This window comes from Pelodiscus sinensis, chromosome 7 (genome assembly GCF_052426305.1).
Source record: "Pelodiscus sinensis isolate ZL-2025 chromosome 7, ASM5242630v1, whole genome shotgun sequence".
In the NCBI taxonomy this organism is placed as follows: domain Eukaryota; kingdom Metazoa; phylum Chordata; order Testudines; family Trionychidae; genus Pelodiscus; species Pelodiscus sinensis.
In genome coordinates, this window is record NC_143058.1 from 41,322,836 (window position 1) to 41,336,618 (window position 13,783).

A 13,783-nucleotide genomic window follows, 5' to 3' on the forward strand; every position below is an offset into this window, starting at 1 on the left:
TAGAGACAAAAAACTAAAATATCTAACTGCAGATATTTTTTTCAAATGACAAACCCCCAAATCTGGGCTTTGCCTGGTCTGGAGCTTCAGTTCAGGTGCTGACAGAGAGAATGCCTAACTGGGCATGACACAGAAAACATTTTCCACTCTGTACTCTATAGCTAAAGAACTGAGGAAGCCAAAGTTCTTCTAGGGATAAACAGCCTCAAAGGCTAAATCTGGCTGATCAGGCCTTGCTAAGTATATAAGAATATTCCACCAATCAGATCACTCAGCTGGTGGAACAGGACAATATCTCTATGGGGGGGGGGAAAGAGTTTAGTCTGACCTAGAGAACCACTAATGGATCATTTCTGTCACCAATAAAGTACAAATATTATGTGTGTTTTACTTTAAAACTTCAAACAAAATGTTTTAAAGCATATTGATAACTGCAGTCAACAGTAAACTCTGCAGCCCGCTCCATTTCTACAACTGGAAGGGAGTCAAAACCCACAAATCTAAGGTGGGGGAAGCATTTTAAGGGAGGAGTCATTTTCATCTCACCTTCACAAAAATCCTTCTAAAGATAGTCTATGCTGTTTAGAAACCCATCACCAAACTATTGTAAATTAATGACAACCGGTTCACATAACGTCGACAGAACTCAGCAGTTTTGTCGACGCTGGTATACCTCATTTTACGAGGCATAACACCTTCTGTCGACAGAACTCTGTCGACAGAAGGTGTTATTGCCTGTAACACTGCGTCCAGACTACGGAGTTCTGTCGACAAAGCAGCTTGCTTTGTCGACAGAACTCAATGTGTCTGGACGCTCTTTGTCGACGGAAGTTTTGTCGACAGTATCTGTCGAGAAAACTTCCGTCGACAAAACGCGGTAGTCTAGACGTACCCTAAGCTTGGCTCTGTGGGACCAGGGCTTGTGAACTTCATGCTTCCAAGTGTGTGCTTCAGCAGCCACACTGCATCCAAACCTGGGTTTACAGTTGCTAGATCTTGGTGTCACAGCCAAAGTAATGTGCCCATCCTACACTGTGCAGATCTTCTGACTCAGGCCTGCAGTTTCACCTGCATCCACTGCAAAATGTTGACTAAGCCACGACAGGATTCAGCCTCCACTAGCTCACCTAACAGGGGCCTAGGACTCAAGTTCTGAGAGCTTGCTAACTCAAGTTAAACTGATTTGTGAGTACTGTAAACAGAAACAAGGCTTAGTCTCAAACCTGCCTCTGAACCTGGGGTCAGTGTGCTATGTAAAGATACCATAAGGAGTTGATTCAGAATACAGACCTCACAGCTCCCTGCAGCATCTGCTCCTGGTCCCTCACCAAAGGTGCGTCTAGGCTGCAGGCTTCTTTCAGAAAAAGATTTTCCGGAAGAGATCTTCTGATAAAACTTCTTCCCAAAGAGAAAGTCCACACTGCCAAAGCGCATCGAAAAAGCAATCTGCTTTTTTGAAAGATAGCATCCATTCAGTGTGGACACTATCTCGCATTTAAGCTGTGATTACTCCGGGCAGAATGGGCACCTATGCTTTTTCCTCTTTCCTCTTATTTCAAAAAAATTCCCTCTTCTACGTCCACACACACCTTTTTCCGAAAGAGCTCTTTCGGAAAAAGCATTCTTCCTCGTGGAATGAGGATTACCACTGTCGGAAAAACCCCTGCATTCTTTCAATTTTCTTTCAAAAAAACGCAATAGCAGTGTGGACAAAAGTGAAGTTTTTTCAGAAAAATAGCCGTTTTTCAAAAAAAAACGCTGCAGTGTAGACGCACCCCAAGTGGGAGTATTCTGAGCTGTGGTGTAGAAAGGGTTTTGAGCTTGATGGTGATGAGTGTCAGGTAGGAGGGAAAAGGGTTTGACCTGGGAGACTGTATCAAAGTCATAGCTTTTAAGTCCAGAGGTAACCAGCAGATAATGCAATCTGACAATATACTGATGGCTACAAATGTCTGGCTGAAGAGAACCATCCCCAGAACTTCCAAGTCCTGCTCCCTACAATTCTACTTTCTTAAAACTAATTGTTTGCCTCCCCAGCTCCTATTGGGAGGTTTTTCCAGAATCTCTCTTCTCTGATGGTTAGAAACCTTCTACTACCTTGCAGCATAGCTTTGCTCATACCCTTTTTTTTTTTTCCTCATGTGCCCATTATCCTTTATCTTAAAAGGTTTACCCGTTCATGTATGTGTAGAGAGCAAACATATTCCCGTCAGGCTTCTTTCTGCTAGGCTAAACAAGACCATTTCTTCCAGCCTCTCTTCACAACATAGGGCATCTATTCCCCTAACTACTGTAGTAGCTCTTTTCTGCACTTTTTCCAGTTTGAATTCATCATTCTTTAAAATGGGTGACCAGAACTGTAGCCTAGAACACTTCTATATCTTTACTGGAAATGGCTAACCTGTCGCATCTTAGGGTCACATTGGTAACTCATCATCATCCTGTGATCCAACTCGCCCATGTCTTTCTCCTCTTCTGTTGCTTCCAACTGATGAGTCCCAGTTTTGTAACAGAAATTCTTATTATTAGACCTTATGTGTATTAGACTCTATGTAGTATTGAATTTCATTTCATCTCTGTCATTTCAGTCTACAAGGTCATCCAGATCTTCCTGTCTAATATTCTGATCCCCGTTATTTGTATTAATGACAGAGCCTAACTTTGCATCGTTAGCAAATGTAATTAGTTGACTCCTACTTTTTGTGCTATAGTCTTTAATAAAAATACTGAATCAGATTGGTCCCAAGACCAATCTTTCAGAAGCTGCACTAGTAATCTCCCGTCTAATCCAATCCTTTACCTTTCAGAACCACCCATTGCCTTCTTCCCTTTAGCCAGTTCCTTATCAGCTTTATAATTCTTGTACTAATGATAATCCCCTCCTTCTTTAATTTAATACATTGTCATTCGTGTGTGTGTTCTACAGCATATCAACCTCAATCTTTCAAACCCCTGATTCAGGCCCCCAAAAATCACAAGTTAAAAATCATGAGATTTTGAAAAATATTAATGTGTAGTTCTTTACACTCTCCTGCTGGATGTGCAGACCAGCAGCATTCACATTGTCCATCTTTTCCCAAATATTAAAGGTAGACATTTTTTTCTTAATGAAATCTGAGATATGAGATGCCCTGACTCCAGGAGCAGGGACTTGTGAGAAAAAACACCAAATAAATATGCGTGAGACTTGTGATAAAATCACGAGAGCTAGCATCACTATCTGGGTTTGTTCCATGCTTTTGGATGTGGGATGTGAAAGGTTTCATAACAGACTAAAGTGATTATAAGCTGTGGAAAAGGAAAGTAGGTAATAGAGGGGCTCCTCAAGATTCTTCATTATCTATTTTTACTTTGTTTAAAACTTTCCAGGAATTTATCAGTTTTTATTACAAAAAATTAAAAACTGGTGAAAATTGGTGGGTGGGTGTCTTCCAAGATGCTTCCTTTATGTAACAGACAGCCTTACATTTACACATAAGACTAATTTATTATTAACGTAACACATCTGCCTAATGTAATGCACTAGATTTTCTTCACATGATCAATGTTTTTATGTTTTTGAGTGGTCCACAAAAATTAAGAGCCTTTCTTATACCCACTCAAAGCACTTCCCTGTGATCTTCCAACCATGTTGTCCCAGTTTATCACTTTCAAAATATGATCAACCATAAGACAAGGGCAGGTGGGAGAGGAAGCACCCTATCACCCGCAGCTTCCAAGCTATTTTCAGCACCAATCAGCATTGCTATTTTATTTAATTGGTGCATTTAAAAGATGGTGACAGAGGGGACACACTATCACTCTATAAACAATGTGAAAGCTATTTCTATAGCAGCAGTTAAAATGACACTATTGTGCTTCCCACCTAATATGTTTGCTCTGAGATATCAGGGATAGACAGTCGTGAGGAAAATATAACAAAGCAACAATAAAAGCTCTCAGGTGAGAGCTGTAACAGTAGCCAATGGAAGCAGCAAAGACTGACTTCTGCCACATGATGGAGGAGTATAGCCTCTTGTAATCAAGTCTAAGTAGTATGAGAAGGGCCAAGAAATAAAGAGCAATCTCTTACAAATTTTACTGTATGTCACACTTTTTATCACAGGGACATTTTCCAAGCATTTTACAAACCTTCACTTATTAAAACCTCTCCAGTTAGTCAGTATGATCTCCATTTTAGGGATAGAGTAACTGGGACAGTGGTTGAGAGGTTAAGTGATTTAACCATAACTAGGGACTTGCTGTCCAAATTGGAAGTAAGCTTGTTCTCAAATCAATCAACCTCAATGAACATGCTCTTTTGGAAGGATTCCCTTTCTTCCCTCAAAGCCCTGCATTGGAACAACCTGCCTGGCTGACAAGGCTAGATCCATCAAAGTAGCCTTTTCTTGGCCATAGCAGTCACTGAAGAGTTAAACAGAAATGACAGGTGCTCCCTCTCACATCCCAAGGGTGGGTTTGTTTGTTAGTTTGTTTCATTTTTAAATTAAGAGGTAGGAAGAAAAGGTGGAGAAATACTACACATTACCAAAATAGGAAGACAGTTCAATATCACACAGACCTTAGCTATTTATGAATAAAACACAATTTATGATCATCATTCCTGCAAAAGGTTTACATTTTCATTCTGCATTTTAAGTGTTAAGAATAAGTACTTTAAAACTGAATTAAGAGTTAGCAGTTTTCTCTAAAACAAAGTGGGAAAAGCACAGCAATGCATTTATTTCATAAGATAAGAAACCATATTATGTTTATGAAACAGAAATAGCTTTAATACACTAATTAAATGGCCTGCTGTTCATCTTAGCTTCTACATGAGCAGTTTTTACTGCTAATAGGATTAACAGCAAAGGACAATGGACTGTTGCATTTTACTACAGGTTTAATTGATAGCATTTTGCATTTGACTGATTTTTTTAAATATTGCAACTCATTCAGAAACAGACTGGGTACGTCTAGACTGGCAAGATTTTGCGCAAAAGCACCTGCTTTAGCGCAAAAACTTGCCAGCTGTCTACCACTGGCCGCTTAAATTTGCGCAAGAGCACTGACTTTGTAATGTACAAAATCAGTGCTTCTTGCGCAAATACTTTCACGCTCCCACTCGGGAAAAAGCCCTCTTGCGCAAGAATACTTGCGCAAGAGGGCCAGTGTAGACAGGGAAGAACTGTTTTGCGCAAAAAAGCCCCAATGGCTAAAATGGCGAACGGGGCTTTCTTCCGCAAAAGCGTGTCTAGACTGGCCACGGATGCTTTTGCGCAAAAGCACTTTTTGCGCAAAAGCATCCATGCCAATCTAGACGCGCTTTTGCGGAAATACTTTTAACGGAAAAACTTTTCCGTTAAAAGTATTTCCACAAAATAATGCCAGCCTAGACGCAGCCACTGAGTCTTTATCTTCTTTACATTTTAAATCTGCTTACAGAAATAATTAACCAGCATAACACTACAACTTTTTGTTAGAGATCTGTCCACTAAATGTTTACATACTCTTTTTTCACTCTCATAGTGAGTAAAAAATGGCAGCAATTTCAATGAACATTTATGTCTCATCAATAAACTGTGACCATTCTATACAGATTTTTTTCATTTAAAAATGCTTTAGTACAAATTATTTGTACTAGAGGAAAATACCAAATTAATATTTCTCTTACCATTTCTTTGCATCAATTTAGATTAGAAAGGAAAATGACTGGATGGAAACAAATAGCGTTTACTAATATTAATACACCATCCACTGCTAGCAAAATATAAAATCTAATCTAATCCCTATTTAATAGTATATCAAATCAACACACGGATTTATTATGATTCATAGTCTCTGCTTATAGCCTTAGTCTTTGCAAAGAGACCTGCTCTTTGGGTATAGTCTTCTGATCCTTAACATCTTTCTGATGCTTACCTCCTCACACCACCACTACTTCTTCTCTAACTAACCCAACAATGCTATCTTTAAGGAATCAAGTCAGAGTCATCACTCATCTGGCTAAGAAGGACTGTCAACAGCAGTCCCCAGTTAGCCCAGAGTGGTTGCTGCTGAATGACATCAGGCAGTTTCTCTCCTCAGGGTTCAATGTGCAGCTCCACAAAAAATTCCAAGATCTAGTGATCCATGGAGCAATAGATTAGGGCCAAGAATGGGTCTCTTTTCCAGCAACAAAGAGAAATGCTGCTTAACAATGCAATGGACCCAATTCCAACAACTTTAAACCAAAACCTTAATTTTCTATTGATCTGACAGCATTAAACAAAAAATACAGAATATATTGTGTAATATAGTGTGTAATTTCATTTTTAAACATTGGTTTATCTACTGGTCAGTCAGTGCAAAAGATTTTGAGTTCTATTGTTCGATCTGCCACTGACTTACTGTGTAATCATGGATGAGTCACAAACCCTCGTCATCCTCACTCTACACATTAACAAAATGGGTATAACATCATTCAAGTACATGACTGTTACAAAGAGGAGGGAGAAAAATTATTCTCCTTAACCTATCAGGATAAGACAAGAAGTAATGGGTTTAAACTGCAACAAAAACTATTGAGGATGCACACTAGGAAAAATGTTTTATCCGTGTAGTTTAGAACTGAAATAAACTGCATAGGGAAGTTGTGGAATCTTCATCACTGAGATTTTTAATGCCAGGTTGGACACTTGCCAGGGACAAGTCTACATAAAACTTAGTGCTGGCATCAGTGCAGGGGACTGGATTTGGTCATCTCTTGAGGCCTCTTCCAGTCCTACCATTCTATGATTTTATGATAATCGATTTTACAAGAAGTTTGAGAAGCTGATTATTGTTTATAAAGTGCTTTGAGATCCTTGAATAAAAGATACTATGTAAATGCAAAGTGTTACTATCAAGTTTTTCAATTCACAGGAATGTTTATTTTTAATCATGCTTCCTTTTCAGAAAAATATTTTCCCCAAATAAATATTCTTTACATTTGCTAAACAAAAGCTAACACTATCTCTTTTCTCCTAAGCTTTTACAGGACACAAACGCCAAGCTGGGCAAGATAATTTTCCAGCAGTGGCATCTATTCCTTGATCTTTGGCAGACTTTTTAGGTATTTAGAGTTGGCTGGAGGTCCATCATGTGGAACAGCTCCAAGCTGGCTGTCTGGGCTGCCTTTTATTCCAGAGTACCATTTGCTTCTAAATCACTTTCCATTTTACAGACAGCACTCATTTTTTGTCACTTGTAAGTAAGGGATAAAAGACACAGATTGTTGGCTGATTTTCCTTTATATAGCATGTACACAAGCCTTTTTCCCTGTAAATGAAGCCCTTAGTGACTTTTTATTTCTTGTTCCTCTATTAACATCCATTGTTCTATTTTTTTTCCAAATCTGTTTCCTGATGGTGTATTTTGTTCTTCACTGCTGTCTTCTTGATAGCAATGCCAGCAGTTAAGGTTGCCAATCATCCAGGATTGGCCTGGAGTCTCCATAATTTAAGATTAATCTTTAATTAAAGATTATGTCATGTGATTAAATCTCCAGGAATACATCCAACCAAAATTGGCAACCTTAACCAGCACCTGTTTCCTGGCCTATGAGTGTAGCTTTTTATTATTATTAGTGCTACCAGCAAGCATGCTGAAATATATCATGTTAAGCAAGTGTTAGGCACAAATGACATCACCTTGAAAAATGAAGCCTTTCTTCTGTAGCTCAGTCAGTAGTCTCTTCCATAACCATAAATTCCAAGCTTGGTCTTGGCCCTGTGTGGTCTCCATAGCTATCTTAGCTCAGTGAGTGTGGGAGATAGACTGGAAGAGCTACCGGGTCTGTCTGTGTTCAGCAGGCCCAATGAAAAATCCTCTTTATACTCATTACGACCCTGTTCTGTCTCTTCTCTGCCATTTGACACTCTGTAAAGTCCAGCGTTCAAACTGGAGGAATTCCACACTTTCCCCCCCTCACTGGGTAAGATGTCCCCAAAGAAATGAAACTGATATTGGAGAAGCATAAGTGACTATAGCAATCTGCACTTTATCCAACTCAAAGCTACTAGCTGTTCCAAAGCAGTAGGCCCCAAGTAAAGGGAAGGGAAGGGAGAGAGAATGGATACACTTTACCAGGGTCTGGTCCAACAATGGACCTGATCAGAAAGCCCATAGCTATGGCTACGTCTAGACTGCAAGCCTCTTTCGAAAGAGGCTTTTTCAAAAGATACTTTCGAAAAAGCCTCTTTCGAAAAAGAGTGTCTAGACTACAACCAGTACTTTTGAAAAAGCAAGCCACTTTTTCGAAAAAGAGCACCCAAGCAGTCTGCATGCTCTCTTTTGAAAAAGCACAGTTTGCATTACATAGCACTTTCGAAAAAAAGCATTCTTCCTTGTAAAACGAGGTTTTCCGCAGTCAAAAAAACGGCCACGTTCTTTCTATTTACTTTCAAAAGAACATGGCAGCAGTCTAGACGCAGGGGAAGTTTTTTCGAAAAAAGACCACTTTTTAAAAAAAAAAAAAAACTCTGTAGTTTAGACACACCCTATGAGAAAAAAATTCAGACTGAACTGTAGGGCCGTGTCTACACTGCACCCCTTTTCCGGAAAAGGGATGCAGATTAGACACATCGGAATAGCGAAATCCGTGGGGGATTTAAATATCCCCCACAGCATTTGCATTAACATGGCTGCCGCTTTTTTCCGGCTTGGGGATAAGCCGGAGAAAAGCGCCAGTCTAGACGTGATTCTCCGGAAAATAAGCCCTTTTCCGGAGGATCTCTTATTCCTACTTTGAAGGAAAATAAGCCCTTTTCCGGAGGATCTCTTATTCCTACTTTGAAGTAGGAATAAGAGATCCTCCAGAAAACGGATTATTTTCCGGAGAATCGCATCTAGACTGGCGCTTTTCTCCCGCTTATCCCCGAGCCGGAAAAAAGCCGCAGCCATGTTAATGCAAATGCTGCGGGGGATATTTAAATCCCCCGCAGATTTTGCTATTCCGAAGTGTCTAATCTGCATCCCTTTTCCGGAAAAGGGGTCCAGTGTAGACACAGCCTAGATGTTTGAGTTTCACTAAAAATGTTATATATCTTAGTGAATATGTTTGTGCCTATACATCTATGCAGCGTCTAGATCTCATGTGATGTAGCAAGACTTACCTGAGCCAACTGGAAGCAATGTTAGAACAGAGGAAACATTCTGAACAGTGAGCTTGTCCTCAAGAGTGGCTAGATGACTGAGACCACATCCCAAGGACAAGAAACTGTCTCCAGGGTGCCTAGAGAGCAACTGTCACTAACGGTATGTCTACACTACAGAGTTTTGTCAGAAAAATGGCCGTTTGTCTGATAAAACTTGAGGAACGTCCACACTGCAATTGCGTTCTGCAAGAAAATCGAAAGAACAAAGGGGCTTTTCTGGCATCGGTAATCATCATTCTACAAGGAAGAAGACTTTTTGCGATAGAGCTCTTTCGCAAAAAGGCATGTGTGAATGGGGAAGAGGGAGTTCTTTCAGAAGAAGAGGAAATGCAAGAGAGCATCCATTCAGTCTGGGTGCTCTCTTTCAAAAAAGCAGATGGCCTTTTCAATGTATTTTTGCAGTGTGGATGCTCTCTTTCGAAAGAAAGGTTTTTTTTTTTTTTGGAAGATCTCTTCTGAAAAAAGCTGCTTCCAAAAGAAGCCTGCAGTCTAGATGTAGCCTAAGACAGATGGATGGATAGATACCACATTTCCATGCATCTAGACCATCCCTGACCAGCGTTTGTCTAACATGCTCTTAAAAATCTCTAATGATGGAGATACCAGGCATGCCTCTGTACCATGGCATCCTTAATTCTGTGCTGCTGCTGGCAGTGGCTCTGTCTTCAGAGCTGGACTCCTGGACAGTAGCCACCATTCAAAGCTGACTGAGAGCCCAGTTCTGCAAGAAACAGGGCAGAAATAAGAGTAGCAGTTCTGCAACCCCACTACAACAATCTTGCAACCATACCACAACTCTTTTTTGTGTCAGGATCCTTACAATTATAATACTGTGAAATTTCAGATTTAAATAGCTGAAATAATAAGTTTCATTATTTTAAAAATCCTATGACAGTGAAATTGACCAAAAATGGACCATGAATTTGGTGTGGCCCTACTCATAACTAACAACTGTCCATACACTTAACTAATTTGCATGTATACATTTCAGGATTTGCATTCACAATGGTTGTACATGCAAATGTTGCAAGCCAAATTCTGAGGTTTTTATTGTGTTATTTTTATTAATACACATGATAAGTTTTCCCTCTAGCTAAAATTACGTTATCTGTAAATCTTTGATAATATTTACATTTAAATTATCTTTTTTGTCTTAAAAATATGTTTTTATACCAAAGGGTCCATTTATTCCTATCAACCTTTTAATGCACAACTGGTGATGCATACTTTGTTCTTCCCTGTGCATAATTGAGGTTTCTTCCAGCTCTATGATTCTATGGTAACTGTCTTCCTTCAGTCCCAGCCTATCCTGACTAGGGATGTAAACGAGCAGTTGTGACGTAGTGTGGGTACCTTGCTGGTTGCTAGGCTTGGGCTGTGGGTGACCCCCACTGGCTGCTGTCTGTACCACGGCCCACCAGAGTAGCTGATGGTACAGGGAGGTTACCTGTTCTACCGGTTACCTCCCAGGGAGAGGAACAAAGGAAGGTGGAATGCCGCCCCTGGCTGGGGGGCAGGGCTGGAAGGGATAGTTAGTTAGTTGCTGTCTGGGATCATAGAGGAGACAGCTTAGGGAAGGGGCTGGAATTTAGGGGCCCAGTCTCCCATATCTCAAGGGGTTTGAGGCATCCTAGGCCTGCCCTGTAACCAGATTACATCTGTGCTGTATCCTGGAGAAGCAATAAACTCCCTCTATTCTACTGGCTGGTGGAGTCTGTTCGTGCCACTACGGGGGTGCAGGAGATGGGGAAACCCCAACGCGCCGTCACAGTAGTCAACTATATTATTAACCACTAAGCCTAGGCTTATCGGTTAATCTTGTTGTCTACTAGGATTTCCCCCTCCCCCGTCTCTGTACAGGATGGGGAAGCAGAAGCCAGTGCTGGAGGGAGCCGGTTTAAAAGCTGTTTTCCCCCCTGCATTGGCTCCACAGTGCCACCTGCCTCCCAACATGCTGCTACCTCTGTTAGAAGCAGCAGCAGGGAAGGCAGGAAAGGCTGCCACGAAGCAGTCTTTGCCCACAGCAGGCCCAGGTTCACTGCAGAGAAATGCTGCTCCACATTCCACGGATGGCTCTGTATCAGAGGCAGCAACATGGGTCAGCAGGCAGTCAGTCTGTGTGGGGAGCTGGTTTTTAATACAGAGGCAGCAGCGTGGGATGGCAGGGGGCTCTCCAGGAGTGGGGCCGTATTGCACTGGTTGCCGGCCCTGCCCCCGGGAACTATAGAATAGTCAAGTAACTGATAAGAATTCCATGCGGTTACTCGACTATTCAATTACCAGATAGTTAAAATCCCTAATCCTGACCCATTCACTCCCACAGTTTCTCATTCTCCCATTCACTATCTCCTTTTCTATCGTATCCCTTTCTATCCTGTTTCCCATAATCTGTCTCCTCCTAAGTGCACAGTAATTATCCAACATTCCAATGGCTTCACCTTCACCCACCCTGCATATAAAGCTTTTTCTCCATTCCCCATGATATTATCAGAGGTGTAAAGCTGGTCCAATTGAAGTCAATGGCAAAACTCCCATGCAGAATGAGAAGCAACTGTCTAGGAAGAAGTACTACCAAAAGGGATCTAGGGGTCATAGCAGACCACAAGCTAAACAGAGTCAACAATGTCACACTGGTGCAAAAAACAAACAAAAAACCCCATGATTCTGGGATGCATTAACACGAGTGCTGTGAGCAAGACTCAAGAAGTAATTCTTCCGCTCTACTCCGCATTGATTAGGCCTCTGCTAGAGCATTATGTCCTGTTTTGGGCACTACATTTCAAGAAAGATGTGGAAACACTGGAGATGGTCCAAAGAAGAGCAACCAAAATGATTAAAGGTCTAGAAAACATGACCTATGAGGGAAGACTGAAAGGATTGGGCTTGTTTAGTTTGGAAAAGAGAAGACTGAGAGGAGATATGATAGCAGTTTTCAAGTATCTAAAAGGGTGTTACAAGGAGGAGGGAGAAAAATTGTTTTCTTTGACCTCTGATGATAGGACAGGAAGCAATGGGCATAAACTGCAGCAAGGGAGGTTTAGGTTGGACATAAAGAAAAACTTCCTAACTATAGCCTCGCCCCGAGTTACAAACAAGTTACAAACCAAACACTTGGCCGTAACTCGATCTGTTCGTAACTCGGACCCCACTGAGTTACATAGCAACCACACTGTTCATAAGTGCGGGTCGCATTCGTAACTCGGGGACCACCTTTACGACCATTCCATGGGAGCTTTGGTCATAAATGCGAATGGTTGTAACGCGACCGTTCGCAATTCGGGGACCAGCAACTTAACCAGGATGGTTAAGTACTGGAATAAATAACCTAGGGAAGTTGTGGAATCTCCATAACTGGAGATATTTAAGAATAGGTTAGATAAATATCTATTAGGGATGGTTTACACAGTACTGGGTCCTGCTATGAGGGCAGGGGGACTGGACTTGATGACCTCCTGAGGTCCCTTCCAGTTCTAGGTGTTCTATGATTCTATGACTTCCATGGGGCTAAGGTTTCTCCTCAGGCCAACAGTTAGATTCTAATCCTGCACATGGGAAGCAGGTATTCTAGGCCAGGGAAGACTGTGCCTTCCCAAACACCCAAGCACATGCTCCACTCAAAGGCCAGGCTACTTCCTTCAGTTCCCAATGCTCTGCCCTGGCTGGCCCAGGACACCTGACCTGTCTCCCATAGGGACTTGGGGCAGCTGGTGCTGGGGCCAAGCTGCACACTTAATGTATGGGAAGTGCTGCTACTGCAGGCCCGTTGACAAGGAGGACAAAGGGGGCAATTGCTCCAGGAACCAACAGTTCTAAAGGGCCCAGGGCTCCCAGCCACTGCTACTGTGGCAGAGGCAGTGGACAGAAGCCTGGGCTCTTTAGAGTCACTGCGGGAGCACCATGTGGTATGCGACAGAGCCCCGTGCCATGCATTCCAGCTGTCTCCGAAGGCCTGCAGAGAGGTGACAGGGCACTGTGCTGTCCAGGTGGCATGGGGGGGGCTGGCTGTCCCAGCGCCAACCCCTTCTCTATGAGGCCCCACCCCTTCTGGACCTGCGGAGTGCCCCCACACACACACTGCCCAAGAGCTGGCATTCCTGTCAGCTCCCCTGTGTGAATGTACTGCCTGGAATTCTGGGGCTGGCCACATGCAGAACCAACCCTGGGGCACCACCCAGCCATCCGGAGCACCAGATCTCGGGTGCTGCATCTACATGACCAGGCTGCCCAGAGCACTGGGGCCAGGAGTGCTGCAGGCACACCACCCAGCACTCTGGAGCTGGCCATTCAGAGCATCAGGTCTGAGGGCCTCTCCCCCCAGCCAGTGAGTGCTGGGGATGGGGACCACCACAAGCTACCTCTGGGAGGCCAATGCTCCCTGCCTTAGGTCAAACCTTTTACAAATTTTCTATTGACTACTTGTACAGTTAAACTTAATATGTAACTTTCAATTAAAAATAGGAAAACTACATTTTCAGGTGGCTGACTTAAAAATAAGACACATTAAATTCCTGGGGCCAATTCCATCTTTAGAAAATAGTTACAATCCCACTGAGAGCTATACAAAGGTTTGATTATAAAGTTTTCATGCAAAATAAATAAAATACATTTTCCAAAGTTTTAAAATATTT

General features: G+C 42.1%; 1 protein-coding gene across 3 annotated transcripts in view; it reads right to left on the reverse strand.

Moving 5' to 3' along the window:
- Window positions 1–13,783, reverse strand: part of LRP2 (LDL receptor related protein 2) — a 220,019-nt gene that overhangs the window by 170,050 nt on the left and 36,186 nt on the right. The gene's annotated exons all lie outside the window — the stretch shown is intronic.